The 22,247-nt window shown below is 44.2% G+C and overlaps 1 protein-coding gene across 16 annotated transcripts in view; it reads left to right on the top strand.

Annotated features, from left to right (window-relative positions):
* The window catches only part of DNAJC6 (DnaJ heat shock protein family (Hsp40) member C6), a 135,162-nt gene that overhangs the window by 59,312 nt on the left and 53,603 nt on the right, over nucleotides 1-22,247 (top strand). Inside the window, exon 1 of one of the 16 annotated variants that reach the window (XM_070268903.1) lies at nucleotides 14,810-15,102. The exons of the other annotated variants lie outside the window; for them this stretch is intronic. The gene's annotated coding sequence lies outside the window, so the exon portion shown is untranslated. Of the gene's footprint in view, nucleotides 1-14,809; nucleotides 15,103-22,247 lie in introns of those variants that run through there. 16 annotated transcript variants of the gene reach the window in all.

Below are 22,247 nucleotides of genomic sequence, written 5' to 3'. Positions count from 1 at the left end.
GCAGTTCATGCTTTTTTGTCAAGTAGCTGCTGAAATTGTGGATTGTCCTGACTTCCTGCCGGGAGAATAGGCGCACAGTTTCCGTCACTATAAAGTGGTGTGTGTGTGTGCATGTATGTTTGTTTTAGGGGATTGCTGCTCAGGTGACTTCTAAGATCCTTTCTAACTCTAACATTTCGGTGTTCAGGAGCTTTTCTCTTTCATCTCAGTAATGTTGGCAACCGGTTAGATTTAATTTATTGTAGAATTACTTATAACAGGGAAAAATTTTAAACTGCCTAAAATGTTCCAAAATAGGAGATTGGTTTAGATAATTGTGGTGTGCCTATATGGTATTACTAAATAGCCATCAAAAATAATTGTTCAAGGAAGTTTTAATGTAATGGGATGATCTTTGAAATATGAAATTTGTGGAATAAACAAGAAACAATCTCTATGCTGAATTAAAGAATATAAACAGATTTTTATAAATACACAGGAAAATCATTGTAAGGATATATACTAGTCTAAAAATGAAGGAACTGGATCAAAATATTATAAAAGGATATTTGGACATAGGGTACCAGTAATTTTAACATTTTATTTTTATATGTTTTGCTACGGTTTCCACAATAGATTTATGTTTCATAACTATAATTTCATATGAATATATAAAAAGAACTATATTCTTTTTCTGCAGCTACTTTTGGACCTTAAATTTTTATTGAAATAATCACAGATTCACATGAAGTTGTGAGAAACAATACAGAGAGATCCTGGTAAACTTTGCCCATTTCTCCCAGTGGTAATATTTTGCAAAACTATAGTGTAATATCACAGGCAAGATACTGACATTGATACAGTCCATCTCATATCTCCTGGTTTTATTTGTGCCTGTGTGTGTGTGTGTGTGTAAGTTCTATACTATTAGGCACCTGTGTGGGCTCGTACATCCACCACCTGGTCCAGATATGGAACAGTCCAACCCCACAAGGATCCCTCCTGTCACCTGATTATAACCAGACCCATACCCACCATGCTCCTTTTAAAAACTTAGTTAACACAAATGTGTAGGGCATTTACTTTATTTTGCTTTTTCGTCTGAAGCCGTAATTGTCGAATCTTGGAGTTGGAAAGAACTTGGTAGTCTTGTTGGTCCCTCAGAATGTGGGAATTTTAGAGGGGAAGAGAGAGAGGTTTTATGATTCTCCGCCCTCCCTCAAACACATCATCAGTTTGAGCTCTCTCCCTCTCCTTCCCCCTGACGCCTTTGCCTCCATAATGCAGGTCTCGACTTAGCGATCATTTTCTCTGCAAACCCTTATCTGACTCTCTAAATCTGGGTCAGCTGCCCTGTGCCCTGGTTATATTCTATATTTTCCTCATCGTGGCGCTTTTCTCATCTTATGATTGCTCATAGATAATCAGTAAATGTTGGATGGGTAGATGAGGTCTGGATGAGTCCTTTCCTGGTTTCTGATTGCCTCTAGCTGCCAGCTCCCCTTCCTCCCCTACTCGTTGAGTGGCTTTTGATCCTACCTGCCCTTCCCAGCATTTATGTGCAAGCCCTAGTTTATTTTGGCTGTGTGACTACTTGCTCAGTTCACAAATTCCAGCCTATGCCTGCCAGTGCTTCACCAGCATGACTGACTCTCATCTGCGCTTCTCACATTTTCTCTTTTCCTTCTCCATTTCTAAAGCTAATGTGATGCTGACAGTGACTACTGTTAGTAGCTGTGAGCCTAGCGCTGTGCTATGCACTTATGTAGTATCTCTTTTAACACAATAGACTTGGTTATATTTTACTACCCCTATTTTTAAAATGAGGAAGCCAAGACTCAAGAAAAGCTGAGTGACATGTAGACAAGTACCTGGCAGAAGTGGATGGAAACCCAGGACTGTCTGCTACAAACCCACTTTCCTACCAGTCTGTGAGAAGGCTGTGGCCCTCCCAAAACAGCACTTCCTTTAGGAACCTTCTAGCCCTGATTGAACTCCTCCGGTCAGGTTACACTGGACTTCGGAAGGCGGCCATTCTATTGCTGGACACAGAACCCCGCTAGGAAGTGTCTTCTGATGCTCAGTGGCAATCTGCCCTTTACTTTCTCAGTGCCCTATGTAGATGGGCTGTGGTTCTGGCCTGTGGTGTGACATAAATTCCTTGAAGTCTGTGGATTCCTCTTGGTGTAGCTAGAAGGAATTGTAATGATTTTCTGGTCTTATTTATTGCACGTGAGGAAACCAGAGTGCAACGAGAGGAGCCCCGTTCAACTTACTTCCTTGAGTTACTTGACACCTAGTCGTGGTGCTCTGGTTTACCTTTCTCCTTCTAGCTCTTATAGTCTTTGCTCATGAGCTGGATCTCTTTCTGACCTTTCATTGCCTTAGTCCTTCTCCAATGGACACTCTCCAGCTGACCACTGTCCCTCTTGTTTTTGGAACTGATCTCAATATTCCAAGTTTAGGTTGACTGTGGGGAGTCCTAGAGAGGTTGTTTAATTCTGCCAGTAATTATGAGAACCCACTGTGTGCTGGAGACTGTTGGAACCTCTGCCACATTCTGCTCTCCTTCCTTTCTCCACATTGTCTGTAATATTTATGAGGCTGTAGGTTTGGCTAGGTGGAACAAAGGCCATCATGGCTATGGGTGGACCAAATGAAAGCTTATTTCTTGCACATATAAAAGCCTCATCTGCAATGCAGCTCTACCCTATGAAATAACTAGGGTCCCAGGCTCTTTTGATCCTGCCCTTCTATGCTCTTCAGGGTGTTACTCTCTTCCTTGTTATCTAAGATGGCCGACCGACACATCTGTTTTCCAGCACACCTTTTCCCCTTAAGAAACACCCTGGAAGTTGCTCTCTCACTTCCACTCACATCCTATTGGTTGGAACTTAATCACATGGTCACACCTCACCAAAGGGAAGCCTGGGAAATGTAGTCTTTTATTCTGGGAGGCCACATCACCAGATAAAAAGTATTCTTAAGGAAGATGAAGGGGAGAATGGATATTGATTTGACAAATAGCAGTCTCTGCCACATCCCTCCTGGGTTTCAGCTCTAGGGAAACAGGCCTGGGTTGGTACACTACAGCCTCTGGTCCTCCAGGCTTACGAAGTTCCATTTCTAGGAAAGATGGCAAAGCAGGACCTCCCAGTGGAGTCAAGAGAAATTCTCAGGATTTCATGAAAGACTGAAATTCAAAATCTTTGGTGAGGGGGTCACAATAGTAAAAATAGCTGTCATTTAATTGGGGCTTACTATTTATTTGACATGCAGGTGTTAGTACTTAGCACGTATTATCTTATTTAAATCTCCAAAGAATCCTACGAGGCAAGTACTATTATTCATCCCCCATTTCCAGATCAAGTTTTCCAGAGAGATGAAATAACTTCCCCACGGTCGCATGGCAAACACGTGGTGAAACTGCCCCCCATTTGCCTGGGTGTGCGGGCGTCCTGAGCTTGCTGCCTCTCCTTGGGACAGTGGACCAGTCAGAGTGCTCATTAGCACTTCATAAAGCCCTCTCGTGGTCCTCGTAACAATCAGACTCTCCTAGTTATAGGAGGTGTTGTTTTAAATAGGTTGTGAGCCCCAGTAGAAGGGACGGGTCTTTCATCCTGTTTGCTGAGGATGAGCTTAGGTCAGAAAAGATATTTGGTGACCAAATTGGCAAAGGCCGTGTCCCTGCACTCTGTCTCGCTGTTAGCAGTGCTCCTTGGGTTGTTTTCTTTGCATGAGGAAACTGAGGAGCAGAGGCATCCCAGGGCTTACTACACGTGGGAGAGTTAGGGTTTGACTCCATGTTGGGTTGCCGCCAAGGTGGAATCTGGATTTGCCCACTGCCTTGGGTTCGTGACTCTCGAGGGCCTGCACTCCGTTTCCTCATGTTCTGGAGTCTCTCAGGGTATCTGGAGACTGTGTGCCAGGCCTGAGTTTGCCAGCCTTGCTCTGCCTGGTTAGAGATCATGAACTCTGATTGATCACAGACATTTCTAGGCCCTTATTGGATGAAAACCTTGCTTTCAAACATGTTTTGTGTTTTTCTCTTGTCAGTATGGCAAATGGGTCATGCATACAAATATTAACAATGAGGCATTCTTTGTGGAAACCATGTCTCTATGGTTAAGTTTTTCCAACCCTCTAATCAGGATGTGTAGACCACCAGATGGGTACTTGACACCTGGATGTTTCAAAATAACAAACATTTGTTGAATTGTGGGGTGGTGATGGGGGCTGCCTTAGAGCTGGTGGGAGGGGCCACCTGTCTGCATAGGTAGCACTTACAGTAGGGTCTTCTGGAGAATGAGAGAGAGTCAATCATGCAAAGAACCAGGGAGAGGTCCCTAACAGAAGAAATGGCAAAAGCTAATGCACTGAGTGGGGAAAATGGAGAAGAGGCAAGAAATCAACTAATGTCATGTTTGAGTCTCATTTATTTTCGAGTTTGTTTGTTACTGGAGAGGAGACAGAAGCTCATTGTCAGTGGTGTCCCCCACCCGCCGTGGAGAATCAGTGGCTATTCTTAGACAAGCCTCAATGACAAATGCCTTCATGCTTGTCAAATTCGCCTTTGCTTAGGTGTCTTTGGAAAGTGATCAACAGCTTCCTTGTAGAAGTGTTGTTCTCTTTCGCTCCGTTAAACTCACCTGTGCAGGTGGTTGCATTGACAACGTTCCTGTCAGAATTCCTTTGAGATCTCCCAGGCGCTTTGAACATCAGAAAGGAGTGATGTTTTGATATTAGCAGTGGTTTATAAAAATAGTTAGATCATCCTTTCTTCTGAAAATTTATTCAAAGACTTAAAGGGTTGGAAATCAGATGCTTATATCAGAATTTCAAATCTGGAATTTATAGAAAATTGGAGGGTATTTAAAGGGTGTTCTGTTGGCAGAGGGGCTGAGCTGCCCTGAAAACAATGGCAGATTCTTTTATTTACGGTGATGAGAGCCTCACAGATGTGCATCAACTGGCCACAGTCCATCAGTCACTAGCAGATTTGCACGTGGTTCCAGTTTGAGTTTTTAATCTAATGTTAATTCAGCTATTCATATCAAGATTTGTAACATACTGAGAGGTTCTTAAAAAAAATAAGCAAAAAGAACATTAGTCCAGTAATTAATTGTCAGAATTTAATAGTACATTCTGGACTTATTTATTATTTGCCTAGGCTAAGCAGAGGTCCTTTTGATGTCCTTCCAATAACAATAAAAGTAACAGCTTGGTGAAATAATCAGAGTCTTAGCTGGAGAACTGAAGTTCTGGAAAGAGCTTTTATCTTCTAATCACATTGCTCTTTGGCATTGGCCATGAGTGCAAATCATCAGTGCCTTATTTTTGGTTTACAAAGGGCTTCTACAGACATCATTGTACTTTATTTTTACAACTGCCTTATGGGCTGGGTATAATTATCTTCAGTTTATGGCTGAGGAGACCGAGCCTCAAAAGGGGTCAATGACTTGCCCAAGGTTACTGCATAGCTAGCAGGGGACAGAATCCGGACTCCAACCCCGATGAGGTACCTATAGCCATAACTCCTGAAAAACATTGTAGCTTTAAAATCTTAAAAAGCATCAGTGCCATCTTTAGGACAATGGTTTAGGGATTTTAACTCCATAAGTATTGTTTTAAACTTTCTAAGAAAATATCTGCAAATTCTGTTCCTTTCTAACCCAATGACATTTTCTGTAATGTCCCTGAGTCTAGAATGCCTTGGGAGTATTTAATTTTTCCCCCAGGCTTCACTCTTTAATTTTGCGTTGTGTTTGTTTATATCATGTTGAAGGCAGTGCCTAGAGAATCATTACTAAGGATTTGTAGGTTGTTAACGTGACCTTTTTTAGACGAGGCATAAATATAAATAGAAATAAGTAAACTATTTCACAAAGTAACCAAGGCTTCAGCCATGTCTTGTCTGATTTGCTCATAAGAAATTCTTTTGAAGATATAGATAGTTGAGAAAAAGATGGAAATTTTGTTGTTAATTTAACTATCCCTGCTTTTGGAGAGGGCGTTAACAAAACTGTATCGAAAGAAAAAGAAGGCTTTCCGATGAGATTCTACTTGCAAAGTTTTCTGGGCAGACATGAAAACTGCCGGTATAAGATGTAATCGTGTCTGACTCAAGAACGGGGAGAACGTGGAGGACAAAACCCTTAAGCCTGACAGCCTCTGGCAAGGTGGTAAAAACACTGTGAGGTCTTTTAGAATGGCTTTTCTGGGGATAAAGCACAAAATGTAACGTACGTAACACATACAGATTTGTTGCTGGAGAAGAGACAGCAAAAAATACTCTTGAGACAGCAAAGGAAACCTAGAAAAGCATGAGCGAAGTTCCAGAAAAAAGCGAGAGCCTGGGCTATGGGAGAGCTGCAGGGGGCTCCCTGGGCCTGGAGCAGAGATGGAGGATGGTGAGGAGCACGGCAGGCGAGACCCCTTCCCTGTCACTCAAGGCTTTGCACACCTGTTACCTGGAGCACTTAGAGGTTTCTAATAAGGGCAGTGATGAAACAATTTGCATTTTAACAGCACTCCTCTGGAGAGGACTGGAAGGGTTTCTGGCTGGCACTAGTAAGATCAGTTATAGCAAGAAGGAGGCTGGAGAGGGACGTGCCCTGAACTGGTACTGCCTAGTGGTGTGAGGAAAGGGGGACGAATTGGGTGCTGGAGGAACAGGGGGAGGAGACAAGGTGAGTCTCCGATTTCTTTGTATCCACCCATTCTGACCCCATAACCTGCGTTGCCATAAACCTTTGTTGCCTGTAGAGTTTTTATGGCTAATCAGCCAGAGAGATTTGTTGATTCTTGAACAGATTCTTTCCTAATAACCACTCCCACCGGAAGTTGCTAATGCCCTTGGGGCTTTTTTATTCAAAGAACCTGTCAGCAAATGCTCGCTCTTTGTGTGTCTGCTTGTCCCTTTCTGCAGGGGCACTTTATGCTAATCCAGGAGGAAACAGCTGTCTTAAGTGGCTACCCAGAAGTGCAGTGGTTCAGCTTCTCTAATTAGAAGATTGCAGACCTAATGTCTGTACCATGTGAACACTGTAAATGCACGTGTTTTTTTCGATACAATACTGGACGTGGCAAGAATGACCGTGACTAAAAGTAGAAGACCTGCTATGTATGGTTTGAGGCTCCCTATTGATGCGGGGTCGGTGAGCCGAGGAGTCGAAAGAAAGATTTCTTGGACTCTCAAGATCTGGCAGTAGTGCTCTTTTAATTTAGAGAATAGTGTGGAATAGCATGGGGACAGGACCCATGGGCAGTCAGAGCTTCTGCTGCCCTGAGTTGAGGGTTAGGGCTAATTTTATAAGGCATGGGTGCGTGACTTATTTTTACTGGAAAAAGAAAAGATGATGTAAAAAGTCATTAAATGATTTCAGTGCAGATGGGGTCTGGTTATTGTGCGGTCATATCACTTTAGATACAAATCTGACCATATAGATCGGCATGTAGGTGAGGATGCCCTGGGCTTCTCTCCCTGGGGCAGCCCTAATTCATACCATAAAAAAATCCACCGGGTCATATAGTTTGGCATGTAGGCCAGGTCACCTTGGGCTTCTCTAGCTGGGGCAGCCTTAATCCACATCACCTATCACCTGTGAGATAAAATTCGAGTGTCTGAAGGGGCCATATAGCATTCCATCGTGGGGGGCTACCCACCCACCACCTTTGCTCAGCACTCTCTGTGAAGTTTATAGTTCAGGATTTAAGGTCAAAATCAATACTATTTATTGAGCCAGACACTTTGGGAAATAGTGCCCAAAACAAACTGTGTCTATCATTTTATGGAGCTCCTTGTCTGGTAGGTAGAAACAGAAAAATCAGGATAAAAACTACCATGCAGAAAAATAAACTAGAATAAGGAGATTGGGGTGCTGCTTTATTTGGTGATCTGGAAAGCCTCTCTGGTGAAGACATGTTTGAGCAGAGAGCTGTAGGAAGTGAGGAAGCAGGCCATGGCTCTCTGGGGGAAGAGCGATAGTAAGTGCCAAGGCCCTGAATTGAGATGGTAAACCATTGGAAGATTTTAACCAGAGGAGTACCGTGACTTGCCCTATTTCTCAGAAGAACATTTTTGTTGCTCTCTATGTACCAGACTGCAGGCAGGCCAGGGTGGAGGCAAAGATGCCAGCTGAAAGGCTACTGCAGTAATTCAGATGAGAGAGGATGGTGGCACCATAGGTAGTGAGAAAAGGTGGATTATATCCATCTGTATGTGTGTATATAAAATACATATACATTATATATTATGGTATGCAATGTGTATACTATGTAAATATCTATTGAGTTCTAATTTCAGATATATATTACAGTAGGAAGGGGAAACAGCCCAAGTGGAAAGCAGTGGTCTATATTCCCCATCACCTGGCTCCAACGGTTATCTTCTCAGAGCCAGTCTCATTTCTTCTGTACCTGTCTCTGCCCCTCTGGGTTACTGGGAAGTAAATCCCAGCCACAGTATAATTTCATCCTTAAATATTTTAATGTGTCTAAAATATAAGGACTTCTTTTAAAAACATTATCACAATGTCCTCATCACATCTAGAATATTAATAGTAATTCCCTAATATCGTCAAATATCCAGTCTGTTCAAGTTTTCCCAGTTCTTTTAAGCGGGAATCTTGTTTTTTCCTTTTTATGGTTTGTTTGAACAAGGATGCAAATTATGTTCATGCGTTGAAGTTGGTTGATATGTCTCTTAGTTCTCTTTATCTTCTGAAGTTTCCATCTCTTGTTTTGTCCCCTTGTAATATCTTTTTGAAAAACCAGGATATTTGCATTGTCAATTTTCCTCAACATCTGGATTTTGTTGACTACATCCCAGTGGTGGCACCTAACCTATTCCTCTGTCCCTGTGTTTCCTGGTAGTTAGATCTAGAAGCTTGATCAGATTTAGATTCAGGTTAGATTTTTGCAAGACTGTTTCGTATATTGTGTTCTGGATTTCCGTGGGGGGTACTCCATGCATGATTGTTTCTGTTTTTGTGATCACTGCCTAGTTCCGTTATTTTATTAGGAGTTGCAAATAGTGAGTTCTATCACTCCTTCTTTGCTTCTTAGCTGGAATACTTCTATGAAGAGAAACTCTCCCTCACCACGTATTTGGTTCCCTGAAGCACAGTTCATGTGACGAGGGCAGGAAAAGGCTTGGTTCTTTCCCTTTATTTATCAGTTTTCAAAAATAAAAACTGACTCTCTATCCTTCTCCAAGGGTGACTAATGAAGTTTCTCTCTCTTCCTCTTTATCTTATTATTATGAACTCATGTTTATAAACATGTATTTATGTCTCAATCCATTGCGGTTATTATTTACTGATGCTCAGATAGACCCATCTTTGGCCAGTGGGAGCCCTGTTGGCATCTGAGTCCTTTTGACAAACCTCAGTAGTCACTGACTCTTTCCTTGCTTTCTGTTATCACAAACCAGGCTCATCTTGTCCATTTTCTGCCCCAATCTTAAAATCAGCCATTTTTCAAAGAGTCCTAGTTATTTTTAGAGGGCAGTGGTGTTTCAAGACACCAATCTTTGTGTGGCGGGCGCTCACTGCTATTGGGTTGGTCTTTGTGTCTAGTCTTTTTCAGTGGGCAGAGTTAGCAACAAATTTTTTAAAAGCTAAAACACATAATGGCTTCATAATGATACTTTTAATTCAAATTCAGGAACATGGGGTTTTTACTTAATTTCGTCAGTCTTTTACATCTGTATCTCTTTTTTCCCATGCCAAAAATCCTTGTTCGCAATTACACCAATATAATTACTTATTTGCTTTATGCCATAATACACAGTCACAGAATAGCAATACTAACACTACCACCAAAACAGTTGAAAATTGTAATATATATATATATATATATATTTGGTCCAGATAGATTTCACTTTAAGGTGTTACTTTGTGTCTTACCGTCACTTGAGACAGTTTGTCTCTGTGCTTACAGCATCAATTAGATACTTAGTTGGGTTCATTTGCTTCATTTGCTCTCACTTTTTAGGGATTGCTTTTAAATTTATATTTGTAATTATGTAATTATGTAGAGTATTTACATAGTTCCAAGTTCAAATCTATAAAAAAAGTTGTAGTCAGAGAAATCCAGCTTATCTCCCTGCTCTCATACTCTGTTCCCTGCCCCATAGGTAGTCTGGGGTTTATCTTTTCACTTTGTAAATGTATATATGTATACTCATTATATGTATGTTTTCCCCCATGTCCTTCCACTTGGTCTTGGATAAGCGGGAACTCTACACGTATTTTGATTCTGGATAAAATTTGAAGGTAGCATGGACAGCCTTTTCTGAAAGATTGAATGTGAGATATGAGAACAGGGTCAAGGTCAATACCCTGGGGTATGGCTTTATCTGCTGATGGAGTGGAATAAGCTGGCCCTGCCTGCCCTTCGCCCATCTGTGCAAGGAGCCTGGCCAGCGTGTCTCATCCTTGCAGACCCTGTTCAGCTCTCCTTGCCCTCAGGTGCTCCTCTCTGTGGTCCAGGGATATCCTTTGCATAACCCTGTCCTCCCCACGTGGCATGTACTTTTTCTGTCTGCCTGTCAGTTGACTGAGAGCAGCTTGAGGGCAGGGATCATGCTTGGTGCTGTTTCCCTACCTCCTAGCACAAAGCCTTTTACTGGGCAGCACCTCAGTGAATATGTGAGTCAAAGACTGGGTCAGACACAACTCTAGGTTCTTTTACAGGAATTTATTTCTGATCTTCAGATAACCCCACAAGCTAGATGTTGTTATCCCATTTTACAGATGAAGAAACCAAGGCACAGAAAGTTTTAATTTCAGCAGCTTATCTAAAGAAACAGCTAGTCAATCGCTGAGCTGGAGTTTGGATCTAGTTCTGTGTGATGCCAAGGGCACACAGACCCAACTCTAGGTGTATTCATTCAACAAATGGTTGTGGGACACTGTCCACTTTTTGCCTTATTAGCTGTGTGACATCTGCAAGTAGGATAGCCTCTCTCTGTCTGTTTCCACATCTGCAAAATATAAGATAGTGATAATATCTACCTCCCGGGGTTGTAAAGCATCTAGAATGATGCCTGGGACACAGCAGGCATGCAAATGGTAGCTGATTTTAGTTACTGTTGGTTATTTTTAGTAGCAGAATACTAGAACACTCTTACTCCTGCCTTGCCCACAGCTCTGCACAGTCCATGCAGTCTGGTCTGACCCACCCAGCTTGCCTTCCAGAAGCTTAGATGCAGGTGTTTAAAGGTTGCAAAAAAGAGCAACCAGGGAGTGGTGAGTCAGCTGGAGATTAATGCCAAGTGCAGGGAAAAGGGCAGAAGGAACTTGCAGCTGGCCAGCCTACGATGTGACAGCCCTCACCAGGGCTTCCCAGACAGAGATCGAAAACCGAGGCCGTGATGGAGTTTGATGCTTTTGTTGGACCCGTGCTGCTCTCAGTGACCGTTGAAACTTCACCTCCAGCTCCTACCAGTACCTTGCCCTGTAGAAGCCTGCATCTGTCACAACTCAGCACTCACGCTTTACAGAGTCTGTGAATCGTGGCGTCACCCAGTGTTAGGAGACGTTGGAGAGCAGCTCCTTCCACTGCCTCATTTTACAGAGGAAGAGCCTTGCCCAGAGAGGGAAAGCTGTTCGCTTAAGAGGACACTGGTATTTGGGACCTGGACTGCTTTGGTTCCCCTCAGGGGTCAGACGATGCCTGGACTGGTGCCTGGGAGGGAGTGGACTCCAATGTGGAAGAGTGTGGGCAAGAGGGAGACGCTCTACTCTTGTTTCCCCCGCTGTCCCCGGCGAATCCAGGCTTCCACTCCTATGGAAAGCACAGCGACTACAGCGGCTGCTGAGGGAAGAGTTGGGCGGCCCCAGGATGTCACCATTCCTGCTGCCTGATTTGTCCTGGACGGGGTCTTCTTGGGGCTCTCTCAGAGGCACGTCCACACAGGCACTGTTGGCGATCGCCCTGGGAGCTCTGCTCTTCTCTCCGTCAGATGGGGGCAAGGAAGACTGTGACGGTGAAGGATGTGGGATGTAGAGCCCAGACCTGGGTCCTGCTCTGACCTGCTGTTTGTTAGTCTGGTCTGACCCACCCAGCTTGCCTTCCAGAAGGACCTTTCTCCAGTGATTCAACTTTAAGGAGCATCGATTTCCTCCTCTGTAAAATGGGCATGACAGTATCCCCCTCAGCAGATTGCTGAAGGATTAAATGTGCTAGCATATGTGAAGCCCCTGACAGATAGAAAGTGCTCAATAAATGGTGGCTCCTCTCTCTCCCTCTCCTTCTTATCTATCCCCCCGGCCGTCTTCATTTGAGGCTGCTTAGCCTCAGTGAGGAAGTATGGCATGGGGCTGTGCTGTGTTCTTACACTTCCCGGTTTATCACAGTCTCCTGAGGGGTGTTGAAAGATGCAGACTTTGGACCCCACCCTCAGACATTCTGATTCAGAAAAAAATATGGAAATCTGTATTTTTAAACGGACGCCTGGTCTCTCTGGATGCAGTAGCTGGGCACCTAGGCTTCTGGAGCCAGTCTTGATGTTTAATCGTGGGAGCCCCTGGTACCCCTGCTCACCAGGCCTCTTAGCTTGGGCAGGTCATGTAATCTTTCAGAGCCTTATTTCAGCACCTGTGATGTGGGACCAACTGGGCGTTTTTTGCAGAGTCCTTGTAAGGTGGAATGAGGCGTGTGTGTGAAGCGCCTCACTTTCACCCGGCATATAGGGGGAGCCTGGTGAAGATCACTTTCCCCCAGGCGCCACCTGTGCTTGTACAGTTACGCTATACACAGACAGGCTTGTTCGAGGGGTTGAGTGGGGCCTGAGAACAGATACTGAAGGGCTGGATTACCCTTTTCTAATACATGCAAATGTTCCGTCCAAGCTAGCTGTAGCCCCGTTTCCTCTTGTAAAGAAGGAAACCAAACCTTTAAAATGTACCTGCCAACCCACTTGGATACCCTTCTTTGGGTTTTGCAGAGGAGACACTGCTCGCGATGGAAGGCCACCTGAGTTCCACCTCTCATCTTGCTCCTCCTTCACTGAGCCCCTTCTGGTGGTCGTTGGTGCCTGTCTTTGAATCCCAGAGCCAGTGAGCTCTGCTCATGTTATCTGGGCTCTAAAGGCACCAAGGAAGACCAGACACTGCTAATGACTTGTCAGCTCTCTCAGCCATGGCCTTCTCAAAGAAGCCTGTGACCCTGGGCTTGTCAGCGCTAATGTGCTTTTATACCTCAAAGGGACTTGACAACGGGCAGGTCTGCAAAGGCTGTAGATGGTTGTTTGGGAAGGACAGAGAATGTGTTCGCAGGTTGGCTCTCTGAGCTCCTGCCCTTTCCCCTCTCTGGTGCTCTGCTGCTGTCGCTGGAATGCTGTGCGTGTGGCTGGTGCACATGAGCATCAAAGTCTGAGCAGCTGCTACCCCTGAAGACTGTGTGCCTGTAGGGTGGGTGGCACTGGGCAGCAAGAAGAGGCTCACTTAGGAAAGAGCATCTTCTTTTTAAATTGAAGTGTATTTGACACACAGTATTGTGTAACTTTAAGGTGTACAGCATTCTAATTTGATACATTTAGATATTGTAATATGATTGCCATTGTAGAGGTAATTAGCACCTCTGTCATGTTACATTATTTCTTTTTAGTGGTCGGAATCATTAAGATCTAGTCTCTTAGCACATTTGATGATTATAATACATTGTTGTTGTCTATGTTCACTGTACTGTGCATTACGTCTCCAGGACTTATTTATCACTTATTAGCCAAGTTTGTCCTCTAAAACAGCATCTCTCCTATCCCCCGACCCACCAGCCCTCGGCAACCGCCGTTTTACTCTCTGTTTTTACAACTTTGGCTTTTTTAGATTCCACATTTAAGGAAAGAACTTCTTAGGCTGCTGCCAACATCCTTTGTGTGACCACCAAGTCTGCCTGAGGGACCATGAGTGTGGCTGGCCCTTAGCTCTTCTCTTCCTGTTAAAGCCGCAGAAGATAGTGTTCATTCCTTAGCGGTTTTTCCCTCCTGAGCATCTGGACTTACAAATCCCCTTAGATCATAACAGAGCAGATGCCCAGCCAGCGCGGGCTCCTCTCTTCTCCAGCACTGCTTTCCGGTTTGACTGCTTCCCTTTGTATCTTAGCTTTTAACCCATGTACAGGAAGCAGCAAAATGCCACGAGGAGAACATGGCTTTAGAGGGAGAGTGGCCTGAGAAGGACCCCGGCTGTGTGAGCGTGTTTGTGTCTTGGGTCCTCAGTTTGCTCCTCTGCCAAAGGGGATAGTAAAGCTTAGCTGGCAGCATGACCGTGAGGATTAAATGAACTGATGGATATAAAGCTTGTAGTCCCTGTTCCCAGCCATCAGAGGTGATGAATAAATGACAGCTATGGCATTATTACGTAGCAGCACCTCAGTGCCATTGCAATTGGGTTAAGACTGAGATGGAGCTCTTGGTTTCTTCACAGATATAATTCAGTCGAGGTCAGTATCCGATTTTGGACTGTTTACCCTGTGAGGCATCCTGCTGGGCACTTGGCACAGATAGAAATTAAACACTGTCTCTGTTCTCACTGAGTTCTTCTTGCTCATTCTCAATTAATCTTGTCTTGTTTCAGCTTCCACATGCCTCCCCGTCATTCTGAATTGTTCTGGGTACTCCTTTGAAGGTTAGTTTGACGTTCAAGCCTTTGGCCTTTGAGGACCACTCACCTTCAGAGTCCCACCTCCCTCCCTCTCTAACACACGCTCTCTGTCCTCCCAGTTCACTGAGGAAACAGCATGGTAGCCTGGTTCCAGTGCACTCCATGGCGATGCCTTGGACACATTGCTCACCATCTCAGAGTCCCTCCTTCCTCTTCTGTAGGGGAGACTGTAAAGCCATCTCTCAGTGTTGGATGAGGATTCATGCCTGCAAATCCATGTCCCAAGATCAGATGGACCCACAAAGACCAGACTGCAGGAAACAGAAGAGACATACTTGAGTCTGCATCTGCCACATACCAGCAGGACCCCAAGCTGCCTTGACCTCAGGGAGGCCCCGGGTGAACATCGATCTGTGCCCTTTGTGGTGTCATTTCTGCAGCCTGCAGAAGAGGAGCCAAACAGCTCTTTTCTGTTCCTCTTCCCTCTCCAGGCCCCTTACAATAGTGGATGATGGTGAACAGGGGATGATGATAATGGCTAATTCTTGTTGGGTATTTCTTGTGTGTGTGTATTTGTGTAAATATACGTATTTCAGTTAACAATTATTATCTCAAAACTGGGGTTCAGAGAGGTTACATAGCACCCTTGAGCATGTGGAGGACAGGGAAGGTGGCTGAAATGATGGTGAGGGCCCCTCCCAAGTGTAACTGCAGACTCTTCTGATGGTTGAGTAACTAGTATGCCAGGGAAATAATCAATTACCTGTCTCCTCAGCAACACCCGATGTTTGGCTTAGGTGTTGTTGACGCGTTTTGCTTATCTTCCTGTGGGTGAAGAAACAGGTCTCGGAAAATTTAATCCAGCTGGCAGTGCTATGCCCAGAATTCAATTAAGTCCATGATTTCCAATTAATGGGCCCTCATGCCAAGATTGAGGTCATAACATTAATCTTGCTTTTATTTTAGGATTTCCACTGTCATGATTTACAGTGAAGCCCAGCCAGTCTTGTCAGGATTATTGGATCATAATTAAGCCAGAAAGATAGCAGAGCAGCTAGTTAACATGGGAGCCAGGGAGGGACCCCCTTTCTTTGCTTAGTAAGCCCACCCCAGGCAGCATGGGCCCACATGTGAGGATTTCCATCCAAGGACCATTTCCTGCATATCTGATCTCTGTGCAGTTCAAATCCCCATACGATAAAATCTCTAGACAAGGAAAGGATTTCAGAGTCCCAGTTGGTGACCCATTGTGAGCAATGTTCTAGTTAATTCAGTGCCACCACATACACCTCCACTTGAAGTTACCGTTTACTAAGTTGTCATTGTAACAGATAGTTTGCTTTCACAGATAGTGGATTTAATCTTTGTGATGATTCCATGAGGAAGGTATGGCAGGCTTTCTCGCTGCATAAAGGTTATACAGATGGTAAGTGGCCTTCCCACTGAATTGATGGCATTTCCGAGATGCAGACCACTCCGAAGTGCCTGCTTCTTTCTCTTTCTCATGGTTGTTGTCCAGGAGGAGCTCCTTCACTTTCCCTATGGGAATAAGAAGATAGGATGCATAGGCAAATACTGTTTATGATAGCCTTCTAGGTGACAGATGCTTATCTGTCATTATCTCACTTAAACCGCATCTCATACATTGAAGGAAGATATTATCTGCCCCCATCCTACACTCGAGGAAACTGAGGCTTAGAGAGATGAATTAGCCTGCCCACTGTTACACGGGTAGTAAGGAAGGAGTGTCAGTGCAGTCAATCCGGGTCTGCTTGTTTGCAAAGCCTAGGTGCTTTCAGTCACATCGTGCTGGTTCCAAATGTTCTTTTCTTTTCCTGGTTCTCTGGGAGTGCGTGTTATTGAGGTGAGACTCTTAGGGACAAGTCACACATGGAGGATCATTTTTTGAGTGGAGGGTGTCTGAAGAGAGGCTAGGAACCAACCTCCTACCCAGCAGGAAAGAGTGCGCCCTTGAGATTCAGCCATGTCTGCTGTGCGCCCGGTCCACACCTGGATGTTCTCCCAAGTCTGGCCAAGCTCCGAAGTCAACCGCTGTCACTGACTTGACTGAGTTTCCTCTGTGTTTGGTTTTCCCACGAGAGAGGGTAGTGGTCAGACCTTTATGAGAATGTCTCCATAAGCCAATTGCCTGCAGGAAGCTTTGTCCTTGAGACCAGGGCAATTGAGGAGGCACAGGTTCTCTTCGCACTTAGGTAGCAGATTTTCCTCCAAATGCCTGCTGTGGGTTTTGTTGGTGCTGGTTGGTTTTTTGCTTTTTCTTCGTCCCAGGATTCACCTTCAGAGTGTTTCTGCCTTCCCTGTTCGGTTAGCTCTTAGACATGTGTCTGCTCTGAGTTTGCTTAGCCTCGCTGAGCGTTTTATGCTTGGCACGGCTTACTACTGAGACTGCCTCTCCGAGGTTCCTACGAGTGCGTTTATCTGATAATTAGAGGCTGAAAGTACTGCCTTGGAATTTCTTCAGGTGCCCTCGTATGGAAGTCTGGCTTTTGAAAATGCGCCCTAAAGGGTGTGCTATCTCTGGGGAAGTCCACTTGTCGGAGGCAATATTAATCTGCTCTGTGAACAGCTTCTTGGAAATCTGTTGACAACCATTTTTTTTTTGTCATTTGTTATGCCAGTGTGAGGACCAAATCCTGCAAGCAGTTATGCAGAGAGCAAGTACAAGTTCTTACTCTTTGGCTTGACCTTCAGGCCTTCTGGGATCTGAAGTCCGCTCATCTTCCCAGCCTGCCTCCCTCCCTCTCTAACACAGCATTCTCCTCCTGCCTCTTCTGGTTGGTGGAAACTGTAAGACCATCTCAGTGCTCTTAGCATGGTCCCTGGTACAGTTACAGCTGGTGCTTGGTTGTGATCCTTTTCCTTTTTCTGTATGTCCCTGATGTGGTAGTCTCTTGGCCATTGCTTTCTTTTCTCCCCCAGCCTGAGATGCTCTTCAGCCCATTTCTATCCAAATTGCAATTCAAACACCACCTCTCCCATAAATCCTTCCTCTTTCCTACTTCTAGCAACCTGCATCGCTCTCCATAAGCTGGAAATAACCACCTCTGAGCTCCTGTTCACTTTACATGCATGTATATGCAATAATACTTGGTGAGTGTGAGCAAGAGAAAAGCAGTTAGCAATTATGGTGCAGCTCTAGGTGAGATGTTAGAGGAAAACTACTACTGACCTGGAAAGCTGCTTTTCAGTGTCAAGTTGAAAGAATGGCAGATCCAAGCTGTACATAGTATGATCTTATTTCTGTGTACATGTGCACAGAACACACAATACATGTGTGTGCATGCATGCAAAAATGCAGAACTAAAAAGGCAAGGATATACAGTTCTCCAAAATGTTAACTGTGGTTACCCTTGCTTGTTTTTTTTCTTGTTTTATTTTCTTCTCGGCTTTAATTCCATTGCCTTTAGTTTTCATGGACCTCGGGTGCAGAGAAGCGAGTTAATCCTATTGCGTGTGGTCTTTACACTGCACAAGGCCCCTCTCTGGTTTTATTCTAGGTTTTCTTTTTTTTTTTTTTCCCTTCATCCCCAGTCCCATCCTCTTTTCTCAGCCATTTTCTTTCTTTCCAATGCTTTTGACATATGGCTTTAGATGTGCCCAAATTTTCCATATGGAATAGGAATGACCTATGTTTGTTATGTTATTACATAACAAAATATGTATTATATAATGTTATATAACAAAATATGATATAATGAAACATAGCATATATACCATATGTACGTACATAATATACATGTTTAAATCTGAAGGAAAACCTTTTTTTAAAGTAGAGACCAGAATTCACATCTCTGCTTTGAATCTCTTTTCCTTCCTCTCCCCTCCACCTCACAACCATGCACACACACACACACACACACACACACACACATATGAATGCAGATCTCTCGATCAGCTGTACTCCCAGCTCTAGAATCCCGGGATTCTTTCCTGCATGTTGGTTGGTCCCTCCCTTGGGCTCTGTGATATGTGGTTCTGTATGGAGTTTGCACTCTGTCTTGTCCCAAGGAATTGAGCCTGGCTCTTACTTCTCAACACAGGACACAGCTTTGCAGAGAATGGCCCCGGCAAGGCAGACAGCCCTGTGGGACCAAGGATGGTATTTTGTGGTGATTCATATGTCTGTCTTCTCCCAGTCTGGGCTCTGTTCAATGGTATGGCAAGAGGGACACAGGCTCTGGAGTTAAAGGTGTATGTGTGTATACCCACACATATATATGTCAAAACTTATCAAATGTTGCATTTTAAATACGTGCAGTTTATTGTATGTCAATTTTATATATGTTGGTAGAGCTGTTTTTTTTTTAAAAAGTTAATGATAGCAATGATTGGGGAAAATAATTTTAATTTCCTGGTGTATCTGCCTGAGACGTGGGAATATGTTGCTAACGCCCCATTGAGTATTGAAACACTATGAGTCTGGGTTGCTTCCTCTCACGGTTTGAGCAGGACCCCCATCTCTGTGGCTGTATGAATCTGGCTGTGCCTTAGGGAGTGAGAAGAGTGTGGGTCTCGGCATCACACAGACATTTGTGTATCCTAGCCAAGTAACTCTGTGTGAACGAATCTCCTCTTTGAGACACAATTGCCTCATCTGAAAAGTAAGAGGAAAGCTATCTTTCGGTTTTATTGCGTGGGATTCTGTGTGTTCCTAGCATACTGCTTAGCTTGTGGTGAGGCTCCTTTGGCGTATGTGTAGCATAGGTGTGTGTTGTGTGTAGTATACAATATGTATACATTGACCTGCATCCTGTAAACGACAAGCAATATCTGTCCACAGTAGTTGCTGCTCCTCTGGAGAGCAATGACTGGATCTTTCTCTAAGAGGTCTGCTTGCAGTGGCAGCTCCAGAATTTCTGTCTAGGAGCAGCTCAGAGAAGACAGTCTTCTTGGCAGGAAAAGGAGTTGAGAAACTCTTCTTGGGGCTGCATTTGCCTGGCAAAGCCAGCGCTTTCCTGAGATGCTGTGCGTGCGAGGGCTATTTGGGAGCGCTGGTAGAGTTCTCCCAGTCACCCTTTGAGGCCTCTCTTGCCTCCCCTCCACATTAGATGGAACTGAAATGGTGAAAAGAAGATTTTTGATTGGTTTTTTCTTTGCAGTATTCTTTGAGGAGGCCATCGGTCCTTGCTATCTCTGTCCTTTATCATGCACAGAGTCAGATAACAGTGAGGACGTTTTCTCTCTTCCAGGCAACAAGGCTGGTCATTAGAGGGAAATGTCATAGTCTCTTTAATCCAATTTAGGCCCTGACCTTTTGGTTAGAGAAGGGAGGAAAAATTTTGATGATCCCTCGCTTCCTGGTGTTGAGGGGCCATGTGGTGGGCAGAACCTTTTGAATTTCCTTCAGAGTTCCATTGGGGGTTCTCATCTCGCTAAATAGATTCCATCATTATTATTTCATGACGATGAACTTCTTTATTTGGCCCAAGTGTTGGAGAGTAAAGATCTCTTACATAGATCTGTTTCCCCGGCATACTGTAAGTACTTAAAATATTTGTTGAATCAAATTAAGCAATATTGATATATTGTTTTATACAAGAGTTTACTGGGTAGAATTTAGATTGGCAACTATGGCCTGATTCCAATGACCCATGAAGGAATAGAATGTGTTAGATCTGTTCAGCTGGAATTTCCCCAGCACTCAGAACCCGTTAGTAGCAGCTGTGCCTTTTGCCTTTAAGATACAGAGTCAGTTTTGGTGTCAATGTGGTCTTCACTTTGATGGCATTTCTTATTCTTTCCACTCTTATTCTTTTTTCTTTTACATCTTCGATCCTTTGGGAGAGAGGAGCTAGTGGTTTACTTAATTAGCTCCTCTTATCTGTCTGAAGATAAAAATTTCTCCCTGGTCTTCTCATCAAGTATTAGTCTTGTCGACGATAAAGTTCTTGTTGATTAGTCTTGTGTATGATAAAGTTCTTGTTGGATTTCATGAAATCCCCATCTTAGGCAAGCATACTCAGTGGGTGGTGGAAGATACAGTGCTGCAATCAGAAATTCAGAGAAAGGTGAGGAGACAGTGAAAGCATCTGGTGCCTACCGTTAGGCAAAGCCCAGGTCTCTGTCAAGGTTGATCTGTTTGATCTTCCTGGCCATCCTTGCCGTCTTCTCTCTGACTCTTGCATTCTGCAGCAGCCCAGTTTTACATACATTTATTGAGTGCTTTCTCTGTGCCAGGTGCTGTGCTAAGATTTTAGGGGGCTGTGAAGAATTACGAAACGTAGTCCCTGTTATTGAAGACCCAGACTCTCTGGGGTTGAGGTGGGAGCAGGGGCAGACCCATTCACAAATAATTCTAATACAAGTCAGACTGCTCTGAATCCTGGGATGAATGTGCAAAGTGAGATGAGAGACAAGGCCCCTCATGAAAGAAGGCAGGATGGGGAGGTGGAGAAGAGCAGAGTCTTTGGATCCAGCCAAACCTTGGTCCAATCTCATTCTGCCATGACTGTTACTGATCTTCACCAAAGCCTCAGCTTCCGCAGTGGACTGCGACCTGACACTGGGCTTCGTGCGAGGGTCTAATGCCGGACTTGATGGAAACTGCTCAGCAGAGGGCCTTGCCTAAAGTACACGTTTAGTAGATGGCCTTTTACAATGATGATAGTGTCAGAGAACCTCAGGACTGGATGGGACTGAGGGGATCATCTAATTCATTCCCCTGTTTTATGCTCTTTGACGCCCTGAGTCTGTGCTTCTCCTGTGGCCACATAGCTCAGGAAGCTGGGGCTGCGCCTCCCATCAAAATCCAGAGGAGTGGGCACGAAAATACTTCCATACTAATTTGAGGGTATCAGGAGTGATAATAAAATATTTAAGAACTGGCATGATAATACAATTTTATATATATGTATTATAAATATATATAATGTAAAGTATAGCCCCCCTTTATTCTCGAAACAAATATGCACATGCACATATAACTGTTTACCAGGTGATACTATTTATAGCACAGATTATTTATCATTCTAATTTCCATTTTTTTGGTTAATTTGGACTTCTCTGGAGTGTCCTTGTCATTAGCTAAATGATTCCTATTTCTGAGATGTAGGCAATGGCATCGGATCTTTCCAGCAACTTCCCCATTAAAGTGACTGTCATAAGGGCCCTGGCACCTTATCCCAGCTGGAGAAGGGCCGAGCTTGCTGTTGACTTGTCAGGGCTGTGATGCACTTGGATGCCAGGGCTTCCTACGTGGTTCGAATCCTCAAAGCCTGCATCACTTGGCAGGTCTGGCACCACCTGCTCTGCGGCCTGTGCCTGCCAGTGCTGACCTCCTCTGGAGCCATTGGTGGATGCTGTCCACACCCAGGCCTCTGCCCCTGTGGTCTGTTGAGCAGCTGCCAGACCTGTCCATATCCAGGGCCACTGCTGTGCAATGGCATCCAGTGACTTGTAGTTTTAATAGCTCATACTAAGTGCCAAATAGTAGTAAAGTATTTCAGTATTTCAAAAACCAGTACCACTGAATCTGTGTGAACCTGAATATTAGTTGTGCAAATAGCACATACCATACAAGGCATCAGATGGGAAGGGGAACCCCAGAGCTATAAACAGGTTCACCTCTGTTAAACATTTATGATTCCGAACTATCAGAAGTGATGGGTTCATATGTGCCGCACAGGAAGCTCCAGGAAG

Source organism: Equus caballus, chromosome 5, assembly GCF_041296265.1.
Source record: "Equus caballus isolate H_3958 breed thoroughbred chromosome 5, TB-T2T, whole genome shotgun sequence".
Classification (NCBI taxonomy): Eukaryota; Metazoa; Chordata; class Mammalia; order Perissodactyla; family Equidae; genus Equus; species Equus caballus.
The sequence above is the reverse complement of the archived record's forward strand: the minus strand, read 5'-3'. Positions and strand labels throughout refer to the sequence as shown.